Source organism: Peromyscus leucopus, chromosome 7 (genome assembly GCF_004664715.2).
Source record: "Peromyscus leucopus breed LL Stock chromosome 7, UCI_PerLeu_2.1, whole genome shotgun sequence".
NCBI classification, from domain to species: Eukaryota; Metazoa; Chordata; class Mammalia; order Rodentia; family Cricetidae; genus Peromyscus; species Peromyscus leucopus.
In genome coordinates this window covers 43,220,231-43,242,679 of record NC_051069.1, presented here as the reverse complement: position 1 = coordinate 43,242,679, position 22,449 = coordinate 43,220,231, and the positions used below count along the sequence as shown (strand labels likewise).

The 22,449-nt window shown below is 41.3% G+C and overlaps 1 protein-coding gene across 6 annotated transcripts in view; it reads left to right on the top strand.

Annotated features, from left to right (window-relative positions):
* Opcml (opioid binding protein/cell adhesion molecule like) overlaps positions 1–22,449 on the top strand; it is a 1,136,545-nt gene that overhangs the window by 998,643 nt on the left and 115,453 nt on the right. The window lies entirely within an intron of this gene.

The following is a 22,449-nucleotide window of genomic DNA, read 5'->3' as shown; positions in this document are numbered from 1 at the left end:
TCTGGGGGCTGAGCAAGGAGGTCAAAGAACAAACCAGGGGGAAAGAGGGTTGAAGGAGGTGTTGGATAGTGGTTTTCAAATTAATAGCTTTTCTCATTTGGCATTCAAAACCAAACACAGTAGATCCAATTCAGCTTCAGGCACTTTCGTCTGTGAAGTCAGATTGGCAGAGTTTGGGAAGAGACTGTGAGAGGATACGGGGAACACGCACCGGAATGCATTATTCATCCCCCATTATCAGATAATGAGTTGTTCCAAATGAGTGAGCCTTCCAGATAACCGAGTCTTCCTTTTTGAATCTTCAAGCTTCCTTTTAACTTTAGAGCATATTTATATATTTTGTTAAGTGTGTTATAGACATCTCTGCCTAGAATAGCTGATTATAATTTAATCATATCTTGACGACCATCAAATTTCAACAGGAATTAATTGCATATCCTTTTCACACAGATGCCACCTAGCTCTGCCCTACTGTGGTTCTACATTTGAACTCCTTTTCCCTGGTGAATGGCTGCATTCTTCCTCATGGGTGCCACTTGTCAGGGTTATAGCATGCTTTCTCTTTCTTCTCATCTTTTGTCCACAGTGACTTAGGAATAAATGGATGTCTCCAGGGAAAAGCAAATAACCAAGCCTATTAAATCAGCAACTTTATTTCCTTCGTGATTTGAAGTCCACCATTTAGTTTAGATCCACAAATAATTATTCTATGTCTGTTAAGTGAGGATGCTGTGCTTAGTATCGAGGTGATAAAAGGAGCCTTTTGAGTGGTTACCGTCCATTAAGGGAGGAGAAACAGATGCTTCTCATTTATCAGGGATGTCAAATAGGTAAAGACCATAAACTGAATTCATTGTATGAAGTACATCAATAGAAGAATATACAGAGTAGAGAAGAAGAATAAGGTATTTAATTTACTTCAGTTGAAAAAATTCTAGGAAGGTTACAGAGTAGAAATGATACCCAAAAAGTAAGATGAATAAGAGTAATAAGAGTGTCCTAAGCAGAGAAAAGGTAGATAAATATGTTGGAGAGAACAACAGTTTTGTCTGTAAGTTTGCGAGTGCAAAGTCTACCTCCTTCTGACTCAGTGAATTAAATGGGTTGGGCAATAGACAGCATTATGTGTTGCATTTTGTACTCTTATATAGTCTTGCTTAATTTACAAAGAAAAAAGTCAAATGAGAGGGAAATAGAGGAGTGACATAATCAAACTAATGTGCATACACATATGAAAATGTCATAAGAAAGCCTATTATTATATACAATTAATATATGCTAATAAACTAATAATGCCAGGAAATTAGAGTTCCTACCCAGTATCAACTGGGGAACATTAAAGGAGAAAGGATGGCTGTATACCATGGAAACACTTCCACTTTGGGATAGCTTTCTCCTTCCAAAGGCGCCAATGTCTCTCACAGGAATGGAAGAATGGTCCTGTGTATTGTCTTAGAAGTTGTACCAATTTTGACAAAGGAGAAAAGTGGATCTCCAGTTTTTAAAAAAGTACAATTGTTGTCAAGGTGTACTTCCCAGAACGGCAGCAACAGCAGCGGCGGCGGCGGCGGCGGTGGCAGCAGCAGCGGCAGCGGCGGCGGCGGCGGTGGCAGCAGCACCTAGGGATCTGCCAGAAGAGGATGTGCTCAGACACCACCTAAGACCTATGGCATTAGGTGGGACTGGAATCCCGCTATTTCCCAAGCAGTCCAGTGACATGGATACACACTCATGGGAACCACTGCTCAGAGGACATAGAAGGAAAGGCCTGAACCCAAGATCTGAAGGAAGGAAGACAGATGAGGATAAAATGTGGCTTAGGCTTTGACTCCAAGATTCTCTCTTCATGTCCCACCCTGACAGATTAGCCAGCCCAGGGTGGCAAGAAACAAACACTTGCCTGAGTGGAAGCTTCATCTAAACAAAAGCTACTGATGGGTTTTATGTAACACTAGGTGGACTTCCTGTGCTTGATATGACCCTTGTCCTGAAGTGTCATGGTTTTTATTTTGTGATGTGCTAAGAGCTGACCCATCTCTCTGCAAGGCTCACAATAAGGCCCTTCCAGGAGCCCATAGTGGAAACTCAAAGGCCAATTAAGTGATTTGTAAATAAGCCAGTTGCTGTGGTGGTCATCCCAAGGAGTCCCTCCCTTCCCATTTACCTTTCTATACAAAGAATAAATGAGAAACTAACTATAAAGTGACCCAACCATACAAAGGAGATGGAATTGCCCTGTTCAGATGTTTTGTGGCATCTAGGTAACCTGGCATAATCTACCCAATTCACAAACATTGTTTCCTCCACAGAAAGCAGGTAGGCGGAGTCTATGGTCTGATCACTACCTTCCCTGGGGCAGAGAAGGGTGAGGAAGGCTCTCATCCTCCTGGCAGACACATTCTAGGTGTGGATTTCTCTTTTCTGACTGACAGGTTTGTATAGAGATGTTGGTAGCACAGAACAGGAAAGTTCTTGTCTCCTTTTCCCTGGGGGCCAGTTTAGTGGTGACTGTGTTATATATCTCACCCATGGTGTTGGAATTCATTCATACATCTACCATCTGTAGACAACATACACAGCTAGCAAGCTGCCCACACTCCAATTGCATAGCCATGGCAGGAAGCAGGGGGTTAAAGCAGGAGAAACAAAACAAACTCAGGAAAAGTAACCCAGTGGCAAGGATCCCCTGGGAAACACATGAGAGGAACAAACCAACACCAATCATGAAGTGGAAACCTTTGTTCTATAGGAGTTGATTATCCTTTCCAAATCAAAAGATCCCTAGAAATTTTATGACTTTTTAATATTTTAACAGAACTGGATAGCGGAGAGTTTATTTTTTTCCTGGCTCCACTCTGTTGCCTTTGAGTAAATATTGGTTTTTGACACGCAATTATTAATATTGTGTATTGCTTTATATAGCTTTTAAGTGCCGCTTAATTTATGGGGAAAATGAGCCAATGAATGTAAATGAGCTGGAGTCAGTGTGACACTTCTGCCCTCAATATGTCCTCCGTGGGCCGCGGGGTCCCTATTGTTTCCATTCTCCGTTTTAATTCAGAGCAAGTTGGTGGTGTTGGGCTGGGGGTAGGGTGGTGAAGACAGGACTTTTCTGTACTTATTTCTGAGCTAGGAACAGTTCTTCAAAATACCTATTCCTCTGTTCTCCCCATAGGTCTTCCTGGTCCCTCCTTTGAGTCCCACTTATTTCTTGAGCATATCTGACCACACCTTGACCCTTACCCTAGCCAGCCTGGCTGTCAGTGAGTCTGTGGGAAGCAAGGAAAGAGACTGACAAATGAGCATTTTCAAGCCTGATTCTGCACTGAGTCCTCACAGTGTTACATCAGTGCTTCTGGCATGTTCGGCAGTACCAGCTCTGACACTAATGAGTTTTAGCACTTTGAGAAGGACCACACCAAGTTCCCAGCCGAAAGTACACTTGTGGAGAAAGGAAATCCACCGTCCACTGATCATGTTGGAGGGTTCAGGCCAGGTTCCCGTGCATACTGCTAGACACCTCCAGTAACAATAGAGCAGTAGCTAAACATGATGTGACATCACCAGTGATAAGATTTGATGGCTTTTTTCACAGGTGTGTCTACTTATTCATGTCAGAAAATTTAAGAGACATTACCAGGGAAGGGGAGAGGGATGAGAAATGGTCATAGTACATCAATGCAGGTGTGAAAATAACACAATGAAACCCATTATTCTGTGCAATAAATGTAAATCAGAGAAAAAGACATGCTCAACTAAGATTTATAAGAAAATTATCAAGCCTTCCAATACAATATGTGGTTAGTAAACTTACCTTTTCCCTAAGACAACAAATCAATTCTATCATCTCTGGCAGTAACTCTCTGCCAGAGGGTTGGAATCAATCGTTCACTCTGCCAAACTACCTACCTGTGCCATTTCTAAGCCTCTGGCTACAGCCATGCTCCCTTCTTACTGTTAACACACCTGAAGTCTTGAACTGGGAATCCACCAATCTCTGATGTCTTAAGCCTACAGGCGGTTTCCTTTAGATACATCTTGCCTCTTGTCTTGAAGGATATGCAGGTTTTTAGGAAAAGGATGAATGCTTATGTGCCACGGTCAACTTTGCCAACTGCCTTTATTGACCTTATTTTGCCCAGTCAGGTTTCAGTATGCTTCCTGCCCTTCTCAGCAAGGAAGGACGACATTGCATCTATTTCAGCTTGCCTACTGCCCCACTGAGCATGGGCCAGTCACATTTTCATCCTGGTCATCTTGCTGTGTCCTGAGAACCACGAGCATTTTCTCTGGGGACGCACATGTAAGGTGGCCTGGGCTTTGGCATCCAGGTCTGGAAAAAGGGGCAATGCAGAGATGTGGTAGTTCACAGAGCTTCTTTGCTCCTCCGAGTCTTTAGAGTGACTCCTTCGGATGACGGTGGAGAAGAGTGCAACCACAGAGACTTTTCTTTGCCTGGTGTAGATCTGTATCAACATGCACAATGCATGCGGCCATGAGTGGGGTGGGAAGCCAGCAATTATCTGGCTGACTTCCAGTGTTCCTGCTACCTTATGTGAAGTGATGGGTCCACTTCACAACTCCCTTCCTTTCAGTTGTTACTTGTATGCTGACTTTTGCTATACAAAACTTGGTATAGGAGTAAGTTTAGTACTCCCAAATACTGCACAGTCAGAGGGAAGTGAGAAAACTAGGAGAAAGCTAAGTAATTTCCCTGTCTCCACAGACATTGCTCTAGCCTGCAGAATAAGTTATCTCTAAGAGATGGATGAGGAAAGATTATTTATTAAAAAACAAGAAGCCCATAGGCCTGGGCAAGGGCATTCATAGAAGATAGCCCAGATCACTCTTACACATATACAATGGTAGAACCAAAATGATGTTTTAAAAAAATCATTGCTCATTTATCAAACTGTCAAAAATTCCAATGATTATGAAGATGTATTTGTTACTTATCTCATTGTTATGACAAAATACCCTGGGCAAACCAACTTAATGGAGAAAGGGTTCGATTTTACTTACTGCTTCATAGTACTATCCATTGTTGAGGGGAAGTCTTGGTGGCAGAAATTGATGCAGCTGGGCTCATTGTATCCACAATCAGGAAGCAGAGAGAAGTGAATGCGGGACTCAGATAGCTTTCTTGTTTTATTCAATCCAAGCCCCTAACCCAGGGAATGGTGCCACCCACAGTGAAGGTGGAGCTTGCCACTCCAGTTAACCTAATTGAGATAATCCCTTACAGGTATACCAGAAGCTGGCCTTTCTAGTAAATCTAGACCTTGCCAAATTGATGATGCTCATTACCATGGAGGATTTGCTGTTGGCTGTAGTTTTCAGAGGAAAGATTGTCTTGGATTGTTAATGGATGTGAAGAAGCTAAAACTTTCTAGAAAAGCAATGTACCAACTACCATCAAAACTCTTCCTCTTTCCCAATAGTGTCTCTTAACTTTGACCTGCATAAGCAAAGAATTCTGTGAAAAAAGTCATCCAACCTTAACTTCAATGTGACACCATATTTAGCTCACTGATATATTATTCCTGGAAGTATCTAGCAATCTACACTGGTACCTGGTCTTTTCAACTTTCCAACAATGCATGATTAATTTGAGGACTCCTTTCCACAGATAGGGTTTCACGTATCTTATGTGGTAACAACATGCTACCAAGAATGGACACTAAAGTTAGCTGTCAACAGGGGCCTTTATATAAACTATCATGCCTTTCTACAATGAAATACTACTCAGCTCTGAAAGTGCTGAAGGATGTTTTAATAACTATATAAGCAATGGTATGTTCACTCCACTACTTTCTGTGCTTTGTACTAGAAATGGTGATTATGATATACTTACTTATGCTATTTTTTATAAATGAGCATTGGTTGAAGTACACAAGACAGTAGAGTAATGGTTAATAATAATGGGGAAGAGGTGGTGTAGATAGTAAAATTTGTCAGCATATACTTCTTTGTGGATTGGTACTGGAATCATATAACATATTGCCTTTCCAAAGGACACACCAATAATTGGAAAAGAAGATGTAATTCAGCCTTTAAATCCTGGGGAGTACTGAGGATCTGGCTGTAGTAAGTCTCTTGCTTACAGAGTTAGGATAGAGTATTTCTCTATGCAAAAGTAACTATTTCTTCACCAACCATCACCATAATCCAGATACTTGGACTTGAGCTATGGAGTGAAGTTCATGTTCACTTTTTTTTTTTTAATAATGAATGAGGAAAGGCTGGGCTGTCACTCCATGATAGGACACTTGCTTGCATTAACTAGTTCTTATGGTTAATTTCTCAGCACCACAACAAAAATTAAGAATAAATAAAAGAGAGAAAAACAAAAACTTTGTTTCTGAATGTCTCCCACTTTGCATGTCTACAGTCCTGTTCAAGTACAGTGACATTGGTAATGCCTATGTCTTTGTACCTCTATGATGTACTTGGAGCTAAAGACTTGTGCATAATAGGTTAGTGAGCACCAATGGAATTATGTGAGGCAACTGCTCCCCACTCCCAATAATAAGTGAGTGACAATTATCTAGGAAGCAAAGTACATAAAAAAAGACAATGCTAAGTGAAACAAATAAACATTCTAATAGAGGAAGAATCAAATAAAATGACTTGAAAATGGCAAAATACTAGAGGTTGCCAGGAGGACAGTATGTATTCATTGACTATCACTTGGAGAATAATCTGGACTCAAGGCAATAATCTCACCAGCTTTTCTGAGTAAAATGAGACCTGCTTGTGGCTCTCTCTGTCTCTGCTGTCTCTCTCTGTCTCTCTCTCTCTCTCCCCGCCTCTCTGTTTCCCTGTCTGGGTGCTGGTCTACTATGTGCCAAATAGAAGGCATTAATTTATGGAGTTAGGAAGTGAGGACACTAGTTGTCTTTCTGCACATATACCTGGAGGTGCCAAGAAAGCAAAAGAAATTTGTCTTGGACGACAGCTTTCATTTACCCCAGAAAGAACTGAACTTGAAGCCACTCTTTTAAATATCAGTGGCCCTTGATTGGGGCTTGTTGGTCCAACCTTATTAACCTTGTGTTCCTTCAGAGCTACTGACATTGGAGACCCTAATACCCTTTTAGCCACTTGCCTTCAAATTTAATATATATTAAACATTTGGGGGACAACTTATTTCCAAAATATTTAGCATAATGTTTCCTGCTAGAATGTCTAAAACATTATATAGCATACTTGTTGCTGGAGATATTATATGTTAAGGTACGCTAAACATTTGGATATAGATTTGTGTTTGTCTTGCTTTTGGAGTGAATGGAAGGTTCAGTTCCTGGTGGGAGGGTGAAAAGTAGGGAGACTGGTCCTCCTCAGCAAAGGGTATAAAATGGTCCCTAGAAGCACTCAGTGATACTGCAGCCTGAATCACTGAGTTCATGCTCTGCCTCCCTCCCTCCCCCTCCCTCCCCTCCCTCCCTTCCTCTCTCCTCTCCCTCCCTCTCTCTACCCTCTTTCCCTCACCCCTCCATGCCCCCCACTTTCTCTCTCTTTTCTGTACATTAATTGCTTTTTGCTGCGGCTTGAGATATTTATGGGTTAGGAGATTGCCAAGTTATTTATTAGATGGAGTATCTAGGGATAGACTAATATAAATCACTTAGGCTGGCATTGAATATAGCAGACACTCAGTAATTTAAAAAGCTTTAATAAAAATGCTAAAATATGAGACTTGTCTTTGGCTGTAATGAGACTCAGTTATCATGTTTTTATCAGTGATATTCAGTCACAGACCTCTCCACCTTTTCTCAATCTAAGACAATGAGAATGCAATCTTCATTTCCAGAATAACCAGGTTTGTTGGAATTGAGAGAGCTTTTAAGGACTTGGAGAGAGATTCCTTTAAGAGTTATAGATTTACTATATATGTGGGGGGCTAATGACTGACTTCCTCACACTTTGGAATTCAAGCAGGTTTAATCACTTTACGAAGCCTGTCTTCAGTGAATCTGGAACAGTACTAAACCGGAAGGGCTGAGGGGAGGATACAGGAGGTTAAAGGTAATCCACAGAAAGTGTATGTGTTGGATCATCCCTGGGATCCAGGAATTCACATGACTATGCATGCCACACCCAATCCTGTCCACCACTCTGAATCGAAATTCACTGGGTTTGAACTGATTAAGTCCCTGAGAACTCAATATGTAGTCTTTCTTGATTTTCTCTTCTTTAATGGAATTTCTATGTTATGGATCTATACCACTTTATAGCATTTAAACTCTATTTAGTTTTGTCCTCACATTTATTCATAGATGGAAGAATTTTAAAGTATATTTCTTATTTTTAAATTGTGTGTGTGTGGGGGGGGGTTATTGTTCATGTGAGTGCAGGTGCACACAGAGCCCCTAGATCCAAAGTTACAGGAAGGACATTGTAAACTGTCCAACATGGGTGTTAGGAAATGAACTCAGGTCCTCTGTAAGAACAACACATGCTATACCTACTGAATCATCCCTCTGGTCCTCTCAAAACTGAAGATTTTTTTAAATAGCTTACTCTCCTCAGACCACAGCATACTATGAAGAAGATTCCTGGGCTCCAAATCTTAAAGGTAGCCATTGGTCAGCAAGCTTCCAAACCCCGTTTGTCCCCAGGTTTGACTCCTTCTTTCCTCTCAGGAAATTACTTTTTCTGGCCTGGAACTTGATGACTTCACCTTGTGTACAGCAGTAAGGGACTACTTTGGCCACACAGAGCTGGTGGGAGAGGAAAGCAGAAGGGAATAAGGCATTATGGGAAGAAAAATCCCTGACATTGTTTCTTGATGGAAATCTCAAGAATCAGACTACATTCAGATCAGTTGAAACACCCTCTGGGACTCAAAGTGGACATGCCAATGACCATAGCTCAGCAAGGACCTGCTGCCCCCACCCTTAACCTTAGAAAACTCTGAGGTAGACTGGGAGTGGTACAAAGTAGACAGGAGCTGGTTGATTTTCCATGTCATCAGGGTTCCGGCAACAAGAATCCAGGAGAAGCTCAGAGAGGTAGAGGAGCCAGCAGTGTGGTTGTGTGGCTTCCAAAAGTGTGTGATCAGACATTCATGGAGGCTGAGTACTAGGCAGAGTTCTACAGACTTAAAGGGAGGATTAAATAAACACATTTCCAACCATAGATTTGGAAGTAGTTGAAAAGGTAGGAGCATAAAAGTAATGTAAGAAAACACTTGTAGACTGTGAAAAGAAATCTAGAAGGCCAGAAGTTATTGAAGTGCAGAGTGGGTCTTGGAGTGCTAAAAGTTGACACAGGCAGCCTGATTCTTAGTCTGGGCACCCTTCTGGTACCACTTTCATCAGCTTCAAAATGCTTAAAATGTGGCAGGGCCGGAGTTGATGACTGTTGGCATCAGAGCGTCCTCCTAGCATTCTGGAGAGCAAGTGATAATTAATCCTGGAACAGAAGTGCCCTTTTCTGTAGCTTGGACTAATGGCCTCCAAACACTTACATGGTAAAGGCTTGTTCCTCAGTCTGTAGCATGGTTAGCCTGCTGTAGAACTTCAAGAGGTGGAGTGGAGATGAGGGAGGATGCTTGGTCATTGAAGGCATGTGCATCAAGGAATTATGTGGACACTTTTGATGCTAGAAGATGAGTGGGCTACTACTGTCATGCCTCACCATAAGCCCCAGATCCACAGAGCCAATTGACTGGTCATGGGTGAGAATCTCCAACAATCTGAGCCCAAAATAAACCTTTCCTCTCTTTGGTTGATCATCTCAATTATTTTGTGATAGTCCCAGAAAGCTAACTAAGATATCACTTCAGCCTCTTATTTATGTCAGTCACTGATCACATGACCCAGGAGAACATTAGAGAGCTGGGAATCAGAGCCAGAGGATTACTGCCTGCTAGTGAAGCGGGTGCTGTTGTAGTAGCGGCTGTTAGGATCACTGGGCTAAGGTGACTTCTGCCCTCAAATTCTTCAAGGGTACCCCTGGGTCCATGATGCTGTGTCTACACTGGACAGATGATTGTCTTCAGGACTGGGCAGACTGTTGAGCTGTGGTCTAACAGATATGTGTGCCTCAGTTTGGCCAGCTCAGTGTCCACCTGGCCTTCACCTGTTACACAATGAGAGAACTTAGGCAACCCTTCCCTACCTGTTACGTCATAAACACAAAGTACTGAAGGAGCTTCACAGAGCTTTCCTAAGGCAGAAGTGAGAGCTCTGTGTGTGGTGCCACTGGATGCTAAGTTCTCATTGGGAGTCCTCGGAGTGAAAGAAGATAAAGAATATGAAAGTAGAGCCTGAAACACTGGTGTTAGCCACAGGCTCAGTACTGTGAGACCCTATCATTTTCCCCTGCCCTTTTGTTCCTTACAATGACCTGGGAGTTACCTGTGGTCCCTAGGCTGTTCTTTCAGCCTGAAAAGCAGACTAAAGGAATTAAAAAACTACAAGGTCATACCATGAGTAAGACTAGGTTAGAGAAGAGCAAGAGGTTGCTTTAAAATGAAGGGTGAAAGGGAGGAGGGCTAAAACACAAACCTGGGGGATGTGAAGTACCCAGCATCCCTGGTGTGAGAGGCTTGGACCAACAGAGGTAATAGGTCTGGGTTGGCACCTCATAATAAACACTTGACAGAACTGGGGTAAAACCAAAGTGTTTCTTATCTGAAAAATGAGGAGGGAGAACTGGATTATCCCTAGGTCTATTTTTGACTTGGAAATACTGTGATGTAAATTAAACCCTGTGATTCTAAGTATGAGTGTGGCCAGAACTCTTGGGGCAGGGGTAGGGGCACAGCCTGCAAGTCAGGGGTGGCCAGAACAAAGGGAACCTCCCAGAGAGCAGCCATCTCGCTGCCCTGGGAGGAACAGAGAACTGCCAGAAGGACTCTTTCACTGTGTGTGGTTTCTCTGATCATGGCCAGTTGCTTGAATTGTGCAAATTAAAATAGGAAATGTGTGTCTATAAATAACCTCTGTAAGAGACACAGTGGAGACAACCGTTACAAATGAACTCAGCGGAGCATGAGTGGTTTGTGATGTCACCCCACCCTGAGCAAGTCTTCATGTATCTGTAACTCATAATCGTTCGTTCATGTTCCCTATCATTTCTCTCATCAAAATACAACTAAGAAGAAAAACTGAGTTCAAATAGATCAGTTCTTATCCACGCCAGCATAAAATAAAATCATCTCACACCAGCACATGAAGGAAGTCTGAATTCACAGTCAGCCTGAACTGAATAACTGGATCTGCGCATGCCTTCTAAAAGTGAGGATGTGACCACGTGCAATGCAGCCCAGTCTCAGCTTGATGGATGCCTCTAGATCCTGAGAAGCTGTTTCCTGGAGAATCAGCTTTCACTAGTGGTTAATCTCAGCTTGTGTTGAGAGAACTTACTGGACACCAGATAGTGTGTTACAAGGTAATGGAGGGGCTAGAGAGATGGCTCAGTGGTTAAGAGCACTTACTGCTCTTCTAGAACCCAAGTTTGGTTCCTAGCACTGTCAGGCTAGGCTTCTTACAAGTACTCCATTTCCAGATCAAACTCCTTCTGGCCTCTGTGGTCACCTGCTCACAAGTAGTATATATAAACTCACTCAAGCACACACACATGAACATAAATAAATAGTGAATAAATACATCTTAAATTATTCAATGAATGATCACTAAATAAGAAAACGCTTCCTGCGAAGCTCCACATGCCTTTCTCTCCTCACAGTGATATGACCACTGGTTCTTCTTCTCAAGATGGTGGGCCAAGATTGATGTTTTATGATGCCTTACAACTCACAAACTATTAGATTCATACAACAAAGTATATATCTCAGTGCCTTTTAGTATAGTTGCAAAGTTGTTCAGCCATAACCAATATCTAATTGGAGGACGTCTTCATCACATTGAAAGAACCCACACCATTAACAGTTACTCATCATTTGTCTCTTTCCCTACTTCCTGACAGCTTCCAGGCAAAAATCACAGCCACAGCTCTTTACGGATTCATTATGTAGCAGAATATACCAGCCTTCCTTCCCATAGCCATATAATATTTCACTATACTACCATATTACCACATGGTTATCTCTTGATAGACAATTGGCTTATTTTATCATTCTGACAGTTAGAAATATTGTTGTCAAAATATGAGAATGTTTTGTTGAGGTCCATCTTTCCCTTAGAGATAATATATCTGAGCTGAGATATCTGTGCTGTGGGATGGTCTGTATGTCAAATTACTCTGATTGGTCAATAAATAAAACACTGATTGGCCAGTGGCTAGGCAGGAAGTATAGGTGGGACTAACAGAGAGGAGAAAAGAAAGAACAGGAAGGCAGAAGGAGACACTGCCAGCCACCACCATGACAAGCCGCATGTGAAGGTGCCGGTAAGCCATGAGCCACGTGGCAAGGTATAGATTTATGGAAATGGATTAATTTAAGCTTTAAGAACAGTTAGCAAGAAGCCTGCCATGGCCATACAGTTTGTAAGCAATATAAGTCTCTGTGTTTACTTGGTTGGGTCTGAGAGACTGTGGGACTGGCAGGTGACAGAGATTTGTCCTGACTGTGGGCAAGGCAGGAAAACTCTAGCTACATATCTGGGATCTTTGGAAACCAAGTTTGGGAGAAGCCACAGTCTAACATCAAAGTCATGCTGTCATTAGTTTCTAGGTATTTGCCAAAGCTTATTGTTGCCTGTCTAATATAATTATTCTGGTGTATAAAGCTGTATCTCTTTCAGGTTTTGATTTACATTTTCCTGGTGAGAAACATTGCTAAGAATATTTTGATATTAATATTGGCCATTTTGAGATTTTCTTCAGCTTTGTTTTTCTGTTTGTACTTATCTTGTCATACTTATGAAATAATCAGTGATCACAAGGAATTCTGCCTATGCTTTTATCTAAGTCTCAGCTTTTAAGTTCAATTCTTTCATCCATTTTGAGTTACTTTTTTTTGTATAGTGTGAAGCTGAGTTCCAAATGTTTACTTGTATGTGGATATAAGTTGTTCCTGTGTCTTTTTCCTGGAAACTGTATTCTTTACTCATTGATATGTTTCCACATCTTGCTGACAATGACTACGAACATTTACATATATCTCTGGAGTTTTATTTATGTTTTCTTAATGTATATGTTTATTCATATGCTGATTGTATTAATGTGTTAATGATTGTAAGAACTACATAGACATAAACAATAGACATAGACATGCATACACGAGTGTTTCATTCAAGGATAACAAAGGTTATTATTTTCTGTTGCTTCCAGCAGTTAAGTCACTTGTAGATTGGTCTTGGCTTTTTTTACTTTCCTCCTTCTCCCTCTCTTCCTCCTTCTTTTCCTTCTCCTCCTCCTCTTCTTTCTTCTCCTATTTCTTCTTTTGAGATATAGTTTCATAAAATAGCCTAGACTGGCCTGCAACTCACTGTGTAGCCCAGGTTGGCCTTGAGCCCCCAGCAATCCTCCTGCCAATGCTTCCTGAGGGCTGAAATTATAAACGTGAGTGACAGTGACAGTGCCATCTTATATAAGTGTACTTGTAATACTGCTGGAGGGTCATGAATCTAGTTTAAACCAGAGAACACTTGAGCTGAGCGTTTGCAATCTAGTTCCTTCGTTTTAAAACCAACGAAAACAAATAAGCAGCACGAATGCATGAACACATACACAGGCACACTCAGTACTCAGCAGGTGGGCTAAGTGACTTGCAAGAGATTATACAATCAAGGAGGAGAGACTAGAACCCAGTTCTTCATTTGCTTTATATAGTGCAGTGATGTTTGTTTCTGATTATGATTGTTAGTAAATTGCTATACCATTTCACATGCAAAATGCTGCTCAAGCTAAACTAGCTTGAATACTACATTTTCCAATTTATTCTTGCCTCTTGTTTAGGAAATAAGCTGCCCTATTAGAATGCAGAAAGGTAACCCCACAAGAATAAAACATGGGATCCTTAAAAGCACTTGCTATATTATTTTTGTAAATTAGTCTTGAGTGTTTAAAACTATAATGAAAAGTGTTTCATATTTCTATTACCCTCACAAGATCTCTTAATATTTTGTTATTCCCTCAGCATCATAATAACATTAAAATGAAAATAGTAATAATGGCCATTTAAGGCACTTTGAAATCATTCTCTCTAATCTAATCTCCACATACCTGCGAGGCAAATATTCTTATGCCCATTTTACAGTCCAGGAAGCTAAAATTGAATGACCTGAATATGTGCCTTTTTCAAAACTCAATCCAAAGCAGAAGGAAGTAGTATTCAAATGTTAGTGTCTAGAACTGCAAATCAAGAGCTGTTCTGTTTTTAACCATGGAGCTTAACTAAGGCATTTGAGACCAAAACCCTGTGAGTGAATAGAGAAGGGTAGCGATGTTAGAAGACTCAGGAAGCTTCAGGGGGCAGAACATGGGCAGACATCACTACTGGACCACAGACCTCCAGGCAGGGCACTTAGAGACAGCACAGAGGCTGGCCATGTCACGTCTCAGTGCCTGATAGGGACACAGGACAAACCCAGGCCCCATGCTGGGCTAAAACTGTGGTTCTCAGCTGGGCTACAAAACAAACTCACCTTGGGAACTTTTAAACAGCATGGCTTCCTGCTGTGATCTTGTCCTAGTGCGTCTCTGAAAGAAAAGCACCTCCCTGACTTCTTGCTGGCATGGGCACTCTTAGTAGTAAGAAAGAATGGGAGTAGGTCTCAGAGAAACCACAGAATTAGCACCACTGTGCACTTCTCCACTGGGTGCTGCCATCCAGAGGACTGCAGCCACACAGACAGCTTTTCAGTGCAAGGAAGCCATGGCTGGAATCTGGAGCTGTGGTTCTAGTCTGGGCTCCCCTGCATGGCACCATCTCAAGAGCTAGGCCCCACCTAAGCTTTCACAGTCCTCAGACTTCAGACCCTACCTGGTCCAGCTCAGAGGCATCATCAGGACCAAATTGGATAACAGAGTCATTGCAGGTGAAGGATTGCTTCCCGCTTTGCTAGGGATGGCAGACAAAGGCCTGCCTGCTGAGGCTGACCATGGAGAAGTAGCAGTCATCCTGCATGTTTCCTCTTTCTGAGTTGGCCCTGGGCTGAGATGGGCAGGATGCCGAGGCCTGTCCACTTTCCACTGTTCTTTCTAGAAAGACTCCCTAAAAGATATAAGGAGACCTGACGATTGCTCTATGTACATGGGTGAGGTCTGCCTGTGCATTGGCTCAGGTGCAAAGTTAAGTTGAAGAGGAAGATGCTAACAGACATGCCTAGAGTACTTCCTGACATAGCCAGAGCAGGTGTGCAATTATATGTGTGGAAATACCCACATGTGGGTACATACTATATTTATAACAATATTATTTGTAGGTATAATCTTGTGCCTACACTCTATTATTTATGTTATTAAATAGTATGTGATTATTGTTATCTAGATCACATTACAAAACTATACTTATTATGTGACTTATTATATACAATTTAATATATCACATTTATTAATTTACTTAGTTATTGAATACATTTAACTTAATTAAGTGTAAGTAAATCTTCCCCCTGTCAGCAATGCAAGGCAAATTTTATGCACAAACCCTGACATAAAGTGACTGGAACTGAGATTTGGGAAATGATCTATAGGAATGGCTGAAACTGTTCCTTTGTTTCTAAATGGCAGCAACAACATCCACAGTGGGCACAGGAAAGAATAACTGCAGTTTGCATTTGATAAGAGCTGGCATATTTCCAGGCACTGTGCTGGTGTGCTGTGTAAAGTTATGTTTACTGCTTACAACAATCAGGCAAGGCACATTTTGTCAGCTTCGCTTTACAGATGGTGAGCCAGGACCCGGGAGGAGATAAGGGAATGTTGCCCAGGCCTCGGGGAGCTCCTGGACTCCAGAACCCAAGTGGGGGACATGCAACCTCTTATAATTATATCTTCCCTATGGTGACCACTGTTTGTGGGGTGGGTATAATAGATGCAGAAACACATGGGTCCATCCCTATTGGCTTTGTACAAAGAAGGCCTTGCCTTCAGGAAAGCCTTTTCTAACTCAAACTTCCTCTTTCAAAAGAACACAATGATCTGCAAAATGTAGACACTTATTCAACAAGTTTTCATTATCTGTTAAGCACAGTTCTAAGTACAGGGTCCATTATGCTTTATAAAATTTATACTTAAAGTCCATGACAGAACAAACAAACATGTCTTGTCAATGAACACAAAAGCACAAAACTGTATCATAGAGGAAAATGTAGATGTTAAGAAGATACTAGAACAAAATGGCTTGAATTAAACAAGTGATTGGGGGAGAACTGGAGTCATCAGCAAAGACTCCATTAAAACTGATCCCAGAAGGAAAACTCACATCAGTAGAGCAAGGTCTTGAGTATTTTAGGGAGAGGAAAGAACAAATGTCAGATACGATATGATACACTTGAAACATTCTAGGATATGATACGATACACTTGAAACATTCTATAAAAATACTAAACTTGAAAACCTATTCATCTACGTGTTATATTTATTCTAATGGTGGTGTCAGTACATAGCAGACATTGTGTTGTATAACAGCAGCACACAGATAGATGTAAGAGACTCTGGCCATGAAACAGCTCAGTTGCAAAGGCAAGCAGTATGATAACGAATGCCTTGGGAGGAAGAGAGAAACTCAGGCATCATAAAGGAATTGTTATCTTAGTTAGGTACTGAAGGATGATGGGTTCCAGGGCACAGAGACAGGACTGTTATTTCACAGGCAGAGGGAAGAGTGTGTGGAAAGGCACAGGATGAGAGTGACAGAGCCCCAAAGGCACACACTAGCAAGGAGGCTGTGGTTAGGTTGTGGACAGACTGGCTGAAGCCAAGCATATAAATCCTGCTAAAACCTTTGCTGCTGGTGTCTGCTGGTCCAAGGGACGACTTGGACAGAAACAAGGAATTTATAATAACTGTGGTGAGCATATGGAGTTTGTTATATAGGGTAGTAATAAGTAGAACATGACTAGACTTTTGTAGTACTTCAAATAATAGAAGATGAGATTGTCAGCTGAGTCCATGGTGGTGGGGTTGAAGATGAATGACCAGGTTCTAGATGTCATTTGAAGTATCTATAGCAGGTTGCCATGAAGTAGGTACAGAGATTGGGTATATATTTCATGGCAGCCTGGAGCCCAATGACATTTTGGAAATCTACCTGTTCCCCAGGATACTTGATTGCAGTCTGTTAAAACATTGTCTTCCTACAAATAATATCAACACATAAATAGTTCAGGGCCACTGCCGATATGCATTGAGCAGTCTGCAATCCTGTATGAATGCCCTGTTGTCTCTCCCCTTATCAGTTTTTTTTTTTCTTATCATTGCCAGAAGTAACTTAAAGGACATGGGATTTATTTTGGCTCAAGCAGGTGTATCTAATGGGTCACATGTGCCCCAGGGTAGCTGTGAGTGCAGCCCAACCCCCAAATCATAAATGTACTTAAAACATGAGAATTTTTTAATGATGTTTTTGTAACTTGACTATACTATTCTTTTGGGGGAACTTTGTAGATAAAAACATTTTTATCAGAATGTCAACAGATTGGAATTGCCTAAAAGGTACAATCCATCATGAAGAGGATGACAAAGTGGCTGGGACAGCTTGGTCCATGATGGGGACAGCTTGGTCCATGGTGGTGGATGGAAAGAAGAGACCTCATGCTGGAAATAGGGGTGGGCTTTAGCCCATGATACCAGCCTTGATAGTCTATATCTGCCTACCAGGATTTATGTCCCAAAGTTTATGCCACCTCCTCAAACAGTGCCATCATCCCAAGACCTGCGTTCAAACACATGTGCCTATTGGAAAATTTTCACATTCAAACCATAACCCTCAGAGTCAGTGAAAATAAACCAGAGCCCTGGTCTACCATTAGGGAAGACCAAAAGCATCCATAGGTAGGACTTGAAAACGTTCTATTTGTAATCTCTTAGTAATAGTTCACTGGTCTGCCATTTTCTTTGTGCAACCTGGGAATTTCCAGTTAAGATTTTTATTCATTTATTTGTGTCTCTTTGGTTATTTATCAACACTAGCATGATATATAGACTCACTTGTCACAGATTTTTATTGACATTGAACATGGATCTGTTCTCTAAATGTGGAGAAGCATTTGAAATTATTCCCAAGTGACCTTTATATTATCTTCAAAACATTATCATGGGAGCAATGCTAGAACTTCATGATATTACTAAGATCAATTCAGATTAAAAATTATATAACAACCCCTTTGGCAAGCAACATGCATGGCTTGGAGCAACAAGGATGGCTAAGATGGGCTCAGGCTGCCAAAGGTTTGCAGCAAGCTGGAGAAGCTACCTTGTGTAAGATAGAGAAGTTGTTTGCTGTAGAAAGCGCTGTGAGGGACTGTGCCCAAAGAGGGATGCAAAACATGGAAAACCAAAGACCAAGGGTTTATGGCATTTGGAAATTTAATAATATTAAACCAAGAGAAAACACAATATAAACCTATATAATCTGGGATAACTTACTGAACTCTCTCTATGCCTCAGTTCTTCATTTTATGCTAGTTATTAAATAATTTTCAGCAGCCCATAAGACCATTCATGTAAAAAAAAAAAAAAAAAAAAAAAAGCCGGGCGGTGGTGGCGCACGCCTTTAATCCCAGCACTTGGGAGGCAGAGCCAGGCAGATCTTCGTGAGTTCGAGGCCAGCCTGGTCTACAGAGTGAGATCCAGGAAAGGTGCAAAGCTACACAGAGAAACCCTGTTTCGAAAAACCAAAAAAAAAAAAAAAAGTCCATTCATGTGTAGAGCCATTTAAACAAGTAGTTAGACACTAATGTTGGCTTCCAAGAGCTTCATCACTGAGACCCAAAGGGACTTTCTTCCTTCCAAATCACTTCACTTCCTGTCTTATTGAGTATCTATATGTCTGTAATGGAGTTTATCATTCTTCCTTTGAGAAAATGACAGAATCCTCCTGAGTTACTGGGGATGATGCATAGTGCAGCCTGGAAGAGTAGGGATGTCTGGTTTGCTTTGGCCATCCTCTCCAGGCAGCTTGTTCCTAATGGATGACATTGACTAGACAATGGAGAATGCAAGATCACACTGTTACCACCCAGTCTTCCTAGTCCCATGTGCCCTGCTCTACTTAAACTAGCACAAGAAACACCATGGCAGTAAAAATGGCATCTCTATGGTGGGTGCTGTGCTGGGAGTTCCAGCCCAATGTGTCATGGTTTGTAACTTATGAAGTCACTACACATGGATACAACTGTGCTTGCCCAAGCTGTGTCTGTATGCCTTCCAGAAAGACTCCAGGGTCTTCCTAAAGAGGCCCGAAGATGGCCTAGCACTTCTGGCTAAAGCAGATATTATTTTTGAGAATATTTGGAAGCTGCACCGAAGTTGTTGCTTTATAGGAATGAGAAAACATGTATTGACATTTCTATGCCCAGACCTATTTTTTTTAACAAGCTAGAAAATACTGAAAAACAGGTAGAGCCATTTTCTCCAGAGTATACAGTACAGTTGGAAAGTGCCTGGTTTTTTGTTTTTTGTTTTTTTTTTTTTCTGTGTGTTATTTGGTAAAATATGTGCACTGAAATTTCAAGGCAATTCCTAATGCAGAAATAACCCCCAATATGGCAGATTTATAAGCTAAGCAATTTTTATTTATTTGCTAATGTGGATTCCCTCAAGAGCTCAAATGTTCCGCTGGTTACTTATGGCTTCTCCTTGAAAAGTCTCACCTGTGAGGTCTCAGCAGTGTGAAACTGCAGGCTGCGGCATTGTCAGAACTCAACATTGGCCATAATTCTCTTCTGCCAATGACTTGGGTGGTTTGGAACCTACCAGCACTTCAGCTGTTTGTTTGATAATTAATAATTCATAATTAAAGTGGCAATACAAATAAATCAACAGGACTGTAGGCTTGGTGCCTTGTCTCTCTGTAGTCTTTCATTCAATTCAGATGATTTGAAAGGAATAAAAAATTGGGAAGGAAGCTGGAAGCTTGCATTCCAAGCTTTGCCTCCCTTAGCATTGGAATTCTGTTCAGACAGTGCTCTGAATCCTCCTCTCAGAGAGGAGTTCAGCACATGCTCTTGACATCCTCCAAATACAAGATACAGGGGTTCCACCTTTCCTCATGCACTTGGTCCCTAGGGAAAGAGACAGGGTGCTATGGTAGCTGCAATGCAGCATGGTTTGTCATCTTCTTGAGGCAGGTTTGCATGAGGTGACACGGGAAAAATGCTTCAGTATTGGGGACATGGGAAAGGGGAACGACAGAAGGAAGGTGGCATCTGAGTGGTTCTCTAAAGAGAAGCCAAGCCCTTACAAGTAAAAGATGAAGAAGGGGGAAGAACAGCAAAGTCTTCTGGGTACCTGGGTCCTGACAGGATCCAAGGGCATGGGGATCTGCTTGATGGAATCCAAGAGCATGGGGGTCTGCAGTGTGTTCTGTGAGTGGCAGCTGTCTATAGATAAGGTGCTGTAGTCAGTCTACAAAGGACCTGTTTACACAGGGGAACTTGTGTGTTACACCTGGGAAACCATAGAGAGCTGCAAGAGTCAGTAGAAGAGCAGACTGATTACCTTATTACTTCAAAGGGTCACGCTGTCTACATGGAGAGGGTAGATTTGATGGACGTAAAGATGCTAAGGAACCAATTACAAAGTTGCAGGTGAGAATCTACTGTAGTTCTCTATTGAGAATTAGTGATAAAGCCAAGCAGAAATGCTGATGAGAAAAGTTGAGGTGAAATCTAGGTATTTTCCTATCCTGAGGTTTTAGTGAAGTTGGTAATTAAGGTCACAAGTTCAACCAAGGTAGGTAGTAAGATGAAGAATCATATTATGCTTGAAGTGCCTAAGATCCATGGACCTTGTCCCAGTATTAAAGAAGAAAACAATTGTGCAATGTTATTGTCACTTTTTTTTTGTAATCAGCAGCAGCATTGTGGCTGCCATAGCAACCAATACTTATGAGTGCTTATTTTATGTCAAACACTCTGATAAGACAGCACTTAAAATCATCTAGCAAAGAGGTTAGTGCCTCCCAGTTAACAGGTGAGGCACCAAAGTTCAAACAGTAGAGAGCAAATTACGAATTAAGATCACACAGTAGGTGAGAAACTGCACTCCAGAGCCCTGGCTCTAACTGATGGAATACCATAGCACCAAAAATAATTCATTTCATGGTACAAATATGTCCTGGCTTACTGTGGGTCTTAAAATTATCCAGTGTTTGAAACAATGCAAAAGTGTTTCTTATGTCATAGAAATCTTGGCCTAAATTTTGATTTGAGGTCTTCCCAAGGCTGGTGTTATGTGGTATGCAACTCTTTCACTGTGCTGGGCAGTGGCAGTGAACCATAGCTCCAGTCCAGAAGACTTTGCTGTTCTTCCCCTTCTTCATCTTTTACTTGTAAGGGCTTGGCTCCTCTTTAGAGAACCACTCAGATGCCACCTTCCTTCTGGAGCTCAGGGATCATCATAAAAGAGGGGGGCGGATATACTGAGAGTCAAAGGCAGTAAATGACTACAGACAAACAGTTTACCATGTACAACAAGACACTTGTACTGAAAGCCACTAAAGACCTACCACTAGTTCAGAAGATACTGGCAACTGGTAGCAGCTAAGAGAGGGAGAATATGATTACTACAAGGATGCAGCCCCTAAATTGCTATCCATACCCCAGTAGATGATCCTATACCCATCTATGGACAGCACTAAATAGACTCAGTAGGTTATAAAAGACACAGAGAAAGAATATGAAGTTACAAGTATGGGAGTAGGGGAGAAATTAGAGGAGCAAATGGGATATATGTTTGATCAAAACACATTAAATGCATGTATGAAGTTCTCAAACCAGAAAACAAAACAAAAAAAAATTTTTAAAGTAGCAAAATTTGAAGCCTGGCAGTGGTGGTGCACACTTTTAATCCCAGCACTTGGGAGGCAGAGGCAGGTGGATCTCTGAGTTCCAGGCCAGCCTAGTCTACAAACTGAGTTCTAGGATAGCCAGGACTGCTAAACAGAGAAACATTTTCTCAATTTTTTTTTTTTTTTAAAAATTGAATGGGGTTTGAAGGTCAGATGGATTAATGGAAACTTTGTGGTTTGGGAGGTTGCCTATTGTTTTATGAATATTTTTTATTTGTATGAGCATGAACTGCATATTCAATTACTCATTTTAATTCTTAATATCCTGCACAATTTCCAGTATGTACTAAAAGTTTTGTGGATTTGTTGAACTGGATTTATGTAGGCTTAAAATAAACAACCACTAAACACTGATAATAAAATAAAATAAATGTAAAAAAAATAGTTGAAAAGAATTCTGGGAAGAAATACTGTGTTCAACCTCAAAGCTTTAGAAAGGGTCTGAATGCTTGGGACATGGTAATTAGCCAATGTGTTTGGCTTTTGCAGTGAGGTATTGGGTACAATCTGTGACTGGGAAC